This window comes from Gorilla gorilla, chromosome 11 (assembly GCF_029281585.2).
Source record: "Gorilla gorilla gorilla isolate KB3781 chromosome 11, NHGRI_mGorGor1-v2.1_pri, whole genome shotgun sequence".
Classification (NCBI taxonomy): domain Eukaryota; kingdom Metazoa; phylum Chordata; class Mammalia; order Primates; family Hominidae; genus Gorilla; species Gorilla gorilla.
The window spans coordinates 139,643,859-139,652,755 of NC_073235.2; positions in this window are offsets into that span (position 1 = coordinate 139,643,859).

Genomic DNA, 8,897 nt, shown 5'->3' on the forward strand with positions numbered 1-8,897 from the left:
GTCCAGCGTCTTTTCATGTCTCTGGCTCTTCCCTTCTTCCTCTTTACCACCGCCTCCCCGCCCCCACCACCACTACCACCACGTCTTCCTCATTCTCCCTAACTTTCCCCAAAAGCAGCAGATTCCTTCTTTGGAATGGCGGGGCAGCTTTTGCCTCCTCTGGGGCCTCTGTTGCAGGGTTGGGCTGCATTCCAGTGGCTCATCTTTTACACGACAATTCTCAGGGGACTCTCCCAATGTTGGTTCTGCACCTAAGAGGAATTCTTAGCAGCAGCAGCAGCTAAGAAGACACAGCGTTATTCACAGCATTCCTGGGCTACTGGGAAATACTAATAGCTGCTGGGAAAACTAGCTAGGTATCTGGGGATGGGGAGAAGATGTAATTTAGATTCATCCATATCTTACATCAAAGTAGCAGAATAAGTTCAGATAGAAAAAGGAATGAAATGCAAAAATGTTCCATAGAAGTCAATACTTGATCCAAGCTATTTAAGATTAAAAGTAATGGAAGAAATAATAAAATGAAGGTTGAGAGGCTCAGCTACATAAAAATATGAAACTCCTATATAAATGGGCAACTTTTAAAGACAATCAGTGTATTTGGGAATAATCTATATTAAACATGACTGGTTTCTACCTTTTATATAAAGCTCAGACAAAGCAATAAAAAGAACGGTAATGTGTTTAATGTAAAAGGTGATGATTAAACAGACTGTTCTCTGCAGATGAAATAAAAATGGTTAACATAAAGCGTTTCAATTTAATTTTGAAAGAAAACCGAATTCCACATCAACATGTAATTTATTTTCTATATAATTGTCTAAAGATTTTAATGATAATCATTAATGTTAGAAAATCCGTGGTGACATGGGGAAAGAAAAGTAGTCTCAGTTTTTATAGAATTCTACGTTTTAACAAACCTCTCAGAAAGCAATTTGGCAATTATGATCAGAGGCCTTATGATGTTTGTTTGGATCAATTCTTCTAGGAATCTATCCTGAGTACACTCATTGAAATATTTATACCTAGCTTTTTACAATGGTTTTTTTTTTCTTTTTTCTTTCTTTCTTTTTTTTTTTGTAATGGAGTTTCACTCTTATTGCCCAGGCTGGAGTGCAATGGTGTGATCTCAGCTCACTGCAACCTCCACCTCCTGGGTTCACACAATTCTCCTACCTCAGCCTTCTGAGTAGTTGGGATGGTTTCTTATGTGTGAAAATCTGGCAACAATTTTAATGTCTAATAGCATTTGGATAGCTAAATTCCATAAAATGGGATATAATACAGATACTAAAAATAATGTTTTGGTAGATTTCACTGACAATTAGTCAATATTAATTTTAAATGAAATATTAAAATATTCTATATGAAGTTAATATTTCTTAATAAGTAAACATGCATATATATTCATAACATATTATAACATTGTATAAATATTTTTAGCAAAAGACTGGAAAGATGCTGAGACAATTGGATATCTTGGGAAGAAAAATGCACTGTATAAAAATCACACCCAGATTTATTATAAATTTAAATGTTAAAGGAAAAATAACGAAGACTGTAGAAAAAAATCACATTTTAATGAACATGAAATAGACAAAGAGTTCTTAAGCAGGACACAAAGAGTGCTGAATCATAAAGAAAGAAATAAGATAGCATTAAAACAGTCTGAAATGAATAGAAATGCAAGCCACTTCCACAGTAGAAGAAGAGATTTGCAATACATATGTCTAATATATTAAAAACGCTTTAGATCGATAAAGAGATGAAAAGCCTAGTAGAAAAAATGAGACATTTCACAAATGAGGCTATCCAAATGTCTAATACACACGAAAAGAATGGCTAAAATGAAAAAGATGGGGAAAAATAAAGTGTTGATGATATGGTTTGGCTGTGTCCCCACCCAAATCTCATCTTGAATTCCCATGTGTTGTGGGAGGGACCTGGTGCTAGGTAATTGAATTGTGGGGGCAGGTCTTTCCCATGCTGTTCCATGAGAGTGAATAAGTCTCACAAGATCTGATGGTTTTGAAAAATGGTAGTCTCCCTGCACAAGCTCTCTCTTTGCCTGCTGCCATCCACATAAGACGTGCTTGCTCCTCCTTGCCTTCCACCATGATTGTGAGGCTTCCCCAGTCACACACTGTGAGTCCAGTTAAACCTCTTTCTTTTGTAAATTGCCCAGTCTCAGGTATGTCTTTATCAGCAACGTGAAAATGGACTAATGCAGTTAATAAGAATGTAGATTGAACTGCCAGCAGGATCATGTACTGTTGGTGGGAGTGTAAATTGGTGCAACCACTTGGGAAAACTATTTGGCCATAGTTACAAAAGTTGATTACAGGTGTAATTAGCTATGTAATTTGTAACTACATAGCTATGTAATTTGTAATTCCCACACTGTTCTCATGATAGTGAATAAGTCTCACAAGATCTGATGGTTTTGAAAAATGAGTCTCCCTGCACAAGCTCTCTCTTTCCCTGCTGCCCTCCATGTAACATGTGACTTGCTCCTCCTTGCCTTCCACCATGATTGTGAAGCTTCCCTAGTCATGTAGACCTATAAGTCCAATTAAACCTCTTTGTAGGCTATGTAATAGTGATGTAATTTGTAATTACACCTGTAATCAGCTTTTGTAGCTATGGCCAAATAGTTGTGTGGTACCAGTTCATGGCCTGTAAGGAACAGGGCTGCACAGCAGGAGGTGAGCAGTGGGCAAGTGAGTATTACCATCTGAGCTCTGCCTCCTGTCAGTTCTGTGGCAGCATTAGATTCTCATAGGAGCGTGAACCCTACTGTGAACTAAGCATGCGAAGAATCCAGGTTGCAAGCTTCTTATGAGAATCTAATACCTGATAATCTGTCACTGTCTTTCATCCCCCCACCCCCAGATGAAACCATCTAGATGGGGGAAAACAAGCTCAGGGTTCCCACTGATTCTACATTATGGTGAGTTATATAATTATTTCATTATATATTACAATGCAACAGTAATAGAAATAAAGTGCACAATAAATGGAATGTGCTTGAATCATTCCGAAACCATCCCCACCTTGTCTGTGGAAAAATCGTCTTCCACGAGACTGGTCCCTGGTGCCAAAAAGCTTGGGGACTGCTGCTTGCAGAACATTGAGAATAAACAAACTGCAATGGCTTGCCAGGGTGTGGGTGAGTCTCAGAAACATAACGTGGCATGATTGCATTTATATATAGTTCAGACCAAAGCTACAGTGATCGCAGCTACCCCTGGGGAGGGAGGGGTGACAATAAGGAGGCTTGGAAAAGCTTCCAGGCGCTGCTGGGGCTGTGTGTTCAGCCTGGCGCTAATTGCACAGGTGCATTCAACTTGAGAAAATTGATCAAGCCAAGCTGTGCTCTTAGGACCTGTATCTTTTTTATAGGTAAATTCCACTTAAACATTTGTTTTTTTAAAAAAGAGAAATAAACCCTGGAAGGTATGTAAGTAGCTATAATCTGTGGGTTATGGAAGATTCTTCTTTTTTTCTTTATGTCTATGTTTTCTAAAATGAGCCTCTATTACTTCCATTGTCAAACAGTTTTCTTTGGTTTTGCTTGTTTTGAAATCATTCCTGCTGCCTTCATCTGAGCAGGCTCTGTGATACGTCAGAGCCACTGGCCCACGGTGGGAAGAGCTTCCTGTTCTAGGAGGAGGCCTACTCAGTAATTTTGCTCCTCATAATCTGAAACCAGAACTTAAACTCAGAGCACATTTCCAGAAACTGACAGGGCTGACAGTCCTCCAGTGTTCACTACTTTCTTCCTGGGGCAGCAGCCAGGTGTGTTGTCCCAAATGCCATCTTTTCCAGTGCAGGCTGTGACCGCTAGAGAAGCATTCAAAAGCACAGCAAGTCTGCGAAGTCCAGGATGGGATCCTCATTGCTCAGTTCTCCTCTTAACAGCCTTCCAGCCTAGGCGATAGGGCAAAACCCCCCTCTACACAAAATACAAAAATCAGCCAGGTGTGGTGGCATGCACCTGTGGTACCAGCTACTTGGGAGGCTGAGGTGGGAGGATCACTTGAGCCCAGGAGACGGAGGTTGCAGTGAGGGGTGATCTCACCACTGTACTCTAGCCTGGGTGACAGAGTGAGACCCTGTCTCAAAAAAATCAAAAAGGAGTGAAGCCCTAACTGTCCTTTGTGAACTGGAAAGTGCCAAGGAGAACTGGAAGGAGGCTGATTGTACACCTACTCCAAATACGGCTTAACTGTCAGTCACCTCGATGTCCCAAAGGGAAAGAGACTCTTCTGAAGATGCTGATATTGGCACATGCATTTAAGGTGAGCACCTTATTTACACTTCAGTCAACAATACGCTTACCTAACACACTCTGTGATCAATATGTTCGTGATCTCGATATTAGACCAAGTGACTCAAACTGGCTTATTTATCATGGCACCTAAAAAAAAGAAAACAGAGATGGGTGTGACATTTAGGCAATATTTGATCTTAACTCTGTCTCTATTTCTTTGCCATTTTCTCAGCCCTGCCCATCTCTCTGTACTTGCCACCTCCGACATCCACGATTGGAAGATGGCAGCAGTCACCAAGTCTACACGTGTCCTCATTCACCTCCATAAGATTTGAGTCAGTTGGAACACTCCTGAACCAACCCCATATCCCAGAGAAAGGCAGGCTCTGATTAGCCAAGGCCTAATTGACCTGCCCTATCCACTGTACCGGGAATAGGCTTGTCCAGTCAAGGAATTGGGGATGGAGTTGCTCTCCCCAAAACTCCACAACTGCTGAATTGACACAAGGAGGTTTGGATGGCAGGTCCTGGGAGGCCACCCTGCAGTTCATTTCGTCTCTTCAGTATGCAAAGGAAAAAGGAGACATGGTTGTTTGATTTCAGGCTTTTTACAGCATGAATTTGGAGTTTGTCACCTTAAGAAGAGGAAGATCACAAAAGGACCTTTTTCTTCTCCGAGAACCTTCTAAGGGTCCTTTTAAGATACACACACTGGACATCTACTTTGTGCTGGGCACTGTATGAAATCCTGGAGGAGAAACATGAAAAGGGTAGACTTGACCTTGAGGGGCCCTGGAGCTTTCTCCTCTCCTTGGTCCTACCCCAACCCCTCAGGGTCCATGTGAGATGAGAACATCTTAGAGGTGGAAGCAGCAGGTGCAGGAGCTTAGCAGCAGGGCTGGGGTGCAGAAGGACTGTCTTGGAGTGCCCCCAGCTTGGGTGGTGGGGGACATCTTTCCCTCCTTCTTCTGAGGCTGTGCCTAAAACCTGGATGGAGTAAGCAAGCTCCTGCCACCATGTTCGGAATTGGCAGTCTTACCTGGTCCCAGAGGACAGGGAGACCTGGGGAGTTTCCCTGTTGCAGTGGGGAGTTAGGCATGAGCAGGGCAGGAGACGGCTGCCCCCCACACACACACCAGGAATGTCAGGCAACCTTCAGGTGATGGACAGGCAGTTGTTATGCTGTCTCTCTAAAATAATAATTTATCACAGCCAATGCCAGGGAAAGACAGTCTCCTAACAGATAAAAACACCAGAAACTGGTGATCAGCAGCTTCTTGATAATATCTCAAGAGTTGGGCGAGTGGGCTCAACCATGCGCCTTAAGAGGCAAAATGATGGAATTTAACTGGTCTATGACCTTCCGGGGACATTCGACTGGTAAGGGAAGAGCGTCTCAAGTGAGCATGCGCACAACTCCAGTGAACACACTGTGCATGCTCCCTCCCAAGTGCTGGCAAGCCACTGTGCATGCGGACAGCCCACCCCAAGGGAAGAATCAGGGGAGAAGGGATGCAAGACCCCAGAAGCATGCCAAAGTATAAAACCCCAAGTCAAAGATCAACAGTGCACTTGATCTCTCAAGTCACCCGCTTGGCCCTCTTCCAAGAGTACTTTCCTCCCTTTCCTTCCTGCTCTAAAGCTTTCTAATAAACTTTCACTCCTGCTCTAAAACTTGCCTCAGTCTCTCCTTCTGCCTTATGCCCCTTTAGTCAAATTCTTTCTTCTGAGGAGGCAAGAATTGACGTTGCTCCAGACCACGTGGATTCACCACCAGTAACACCCTGGGTCATCCTTTCTCACTGTAGTCCTCTCAGAACGACCATGTGGCTCCCTGTTCCCTCTGCTCTGCGAAAGGCAGATTTGAGCTTCAAGGACTGGGAAAAGGAGGAAGCCGTTTGCTTTGGGAAGGACTGTCCCCTGCAGCCTACCTCTGATTGTCTTCCCTCCAAGTGACCTCTTCTTTGAAAAGCACAGGCCTTTTCCAAGGTCTGGGAAAAATAGCCAAGAAAAGCTCCTTCTCTTAGGAGTCGACCTTTCCGCCTTTCATGTGGTTAAAGAATTCCCCTTTGAGGGTCCCCTTGTGTAAACCCTTTAATTGCGTAGCTAATACAAACCAGAGCAGAAATGATTCATCCAAGAATTCTTGTTTGGATTCATTACCATTTTCAAAGTGTCCCTCTTTTATCTTGTCTCGGATCAGCTGAATGATGCCCGTGTTTAAAAAGGGCTTAGCAGAAGAGATAACGCATTATCACTTCTTCCCAGCCTAGTGTGGTGGAAGGAGGTTTACTCTAAAGATAATTAAATCTTAACTCCCAATGGGTGAGGAAACCCAGACTTCCGTGGAACAGCTTTTACCCTGCTTGAGGGCCCCACACAGCTGGGATGCCCCAGAGGTCAGAAAGAGGGGTCTTCCCACAGCATCACCCCACTAAGTGGTGAGTCAAAAAGGGGCAAGTGATAGGGTTTCTTGTTTAAAAATGGAACCGGATCCCAGTATAGATAATGTGCTAAGAGGTTAGGAATCTTCCTACTAGAACTGTGGATTAGCTCGGCTTGACGACAGTAGAAGCAACATATTATCTGTGTCTGACAAGACTACAGAGAGGTAATCAATACTCCACACTGGGTGTGGCAGGCACAGAGGTGTGTGGGGAGCTCAGATTCCCCTTCACGCTGTGAGGAGTGTGGTTAGCCAACAGCCTTCAAATGAAGATGACAGCTCATAAATCACCTCAGCTTTGAAGCTAAGATCATATTATTCTTGGGGTGGCTTCAGTTGGTGACTGAGCAAGACTTCCTGGCCACCTCCACCTGACACGGGAGTCTTTGAACAAGGAAGCTTCGCTCCAAGCTTACTGTTGGGGAGGTGGGGGCTCTGTCAGGTCCACCACTGTGTGATGGCCCCTCCCATTCCATCCTCCCTCCTCCCTTTTCCTTTCACAGCCATTATCTCCAGCAAACCAATCTCTCCTAACTCAATTTCAGCATTTCACATGCCCAGATCCCCATTCACAGAGCTCCCGTGCATCCATCCACCAGTCCCTGAGGGGCTGCATCTTGGCCCTGCTGGAGCTACTATGTAAAAAACAGAGACCCACTTGGGGTGGGGGCTGGATCTTGGAGGGCAGTTTAAGGAATGGCAAGAATGATGCAGAGTGCTGGGAGAAGAAGAATCTTCCTGGAATCGGTCCCTACCAAGATGTCCCTTCCACTATATCAATTCCTAGAGACCGTTAGCCAAGGAAGAGGGTCACTATTTTATTGAACAGAATGCCGTCCCAGGGACACTCCCTTAAGGGAGGCTGCATCTGAAAATGTCTTGTCAGTTTCAGAGTGTACGGTGTCTATGACAAGCCACGCTGAGCATGCTTCTCAGGACGGAGACATATCCAGAACTTTCACAGCCCAGAAATCCCAGACTAAGCCAAAGATTCCACACTGGATCTTCATCAGACAAAGCCTTGAAGAACAAGGAAGATGCTTCTCATCACCCAGTTTTGTCTGCTTCAGCTCCAGACATAACCAGGATGCACTTCCCCAAGGCCCAGGAATGGGACAGTATCCAGCTACTCCCAGCCCTGCATGTGCAGGGTCAGCAGTCCCTCTGTCTAGAGGAGCCAGGAGTCACGTTAGTCCTGGCTAATGGCAAACTCAACAGTATTTCCATCTTTTGTCTTTGTGTAAGAGCTAGAGATACCTGCTTGCTCCTGTAGCTTATCCTATGAAAATTCTAAGCCTGTCATTTTCTCTAAAAAGTATCCTAGTAGCTTCTTTATCTGTTAATGCAAAACATAAGACACCTCTAAATGATGTTTTGAGGACTTAGTAACTTAAAATATTTGTTACATGGGATTTTATTTAATTTTTTTGGTAGCTTAGTTCACTTATTTTCCATTTGTTTGTAATTTCTAATACATGAATTTAAGGCCATGTTTTTCTCTGAATCTGCACGTAACGGACTTGGATATATATGTCTCTCATCATCCTTCATTTCTAAGGCATTCATAATGTCAATTTAACTTCATCTTTAATTCAAGTTATTTAAAAGTGTGTTTGTGGTTTTGTTTTCAAGAGAGTTTTAAAATTGAAATGCAATACAAGAATACTTTGAAACCAGGTTTTTCTAGGCTTAACCCTACCTCTGAATCTAACCCTAACACAAAGCTTGACCCTAACTCACATTTCTTGAGCTTGATTCCAGAGAAAAGAAGACCTAACTGCTCTTCTACCCACTGACATTTTTGCAAAGCGTTATGGATTGTTTGTAATCTGGCATGTCACCCTACGAAAATATGCTTCAAAACCAAAAACATAATGGTTTTGTTTTATTTTTATAGTGGGTGGGTTGCAAAAGGCCAGAAGGAAATTCTGTTTTCTAGACTGCTTATTTTACTTGGAAAGGGAAAATGCCTCTCTAATGGCTGTCCTTGAAGGCAGTCAAAGCCAAGAAAAAGCATTGCCAAGTTTAAGAGTAAATATTCCAAAAAGTAATATTAGCAAATTATTTTCAGGAACAATGCCCACTACCACCATAATTATTTATTAAGGTTTGGGGGCCTTGGTCATTGTAACATTGTAACTGTAGAGGAAACCAAATAAAATGAATGCATACGGTAAA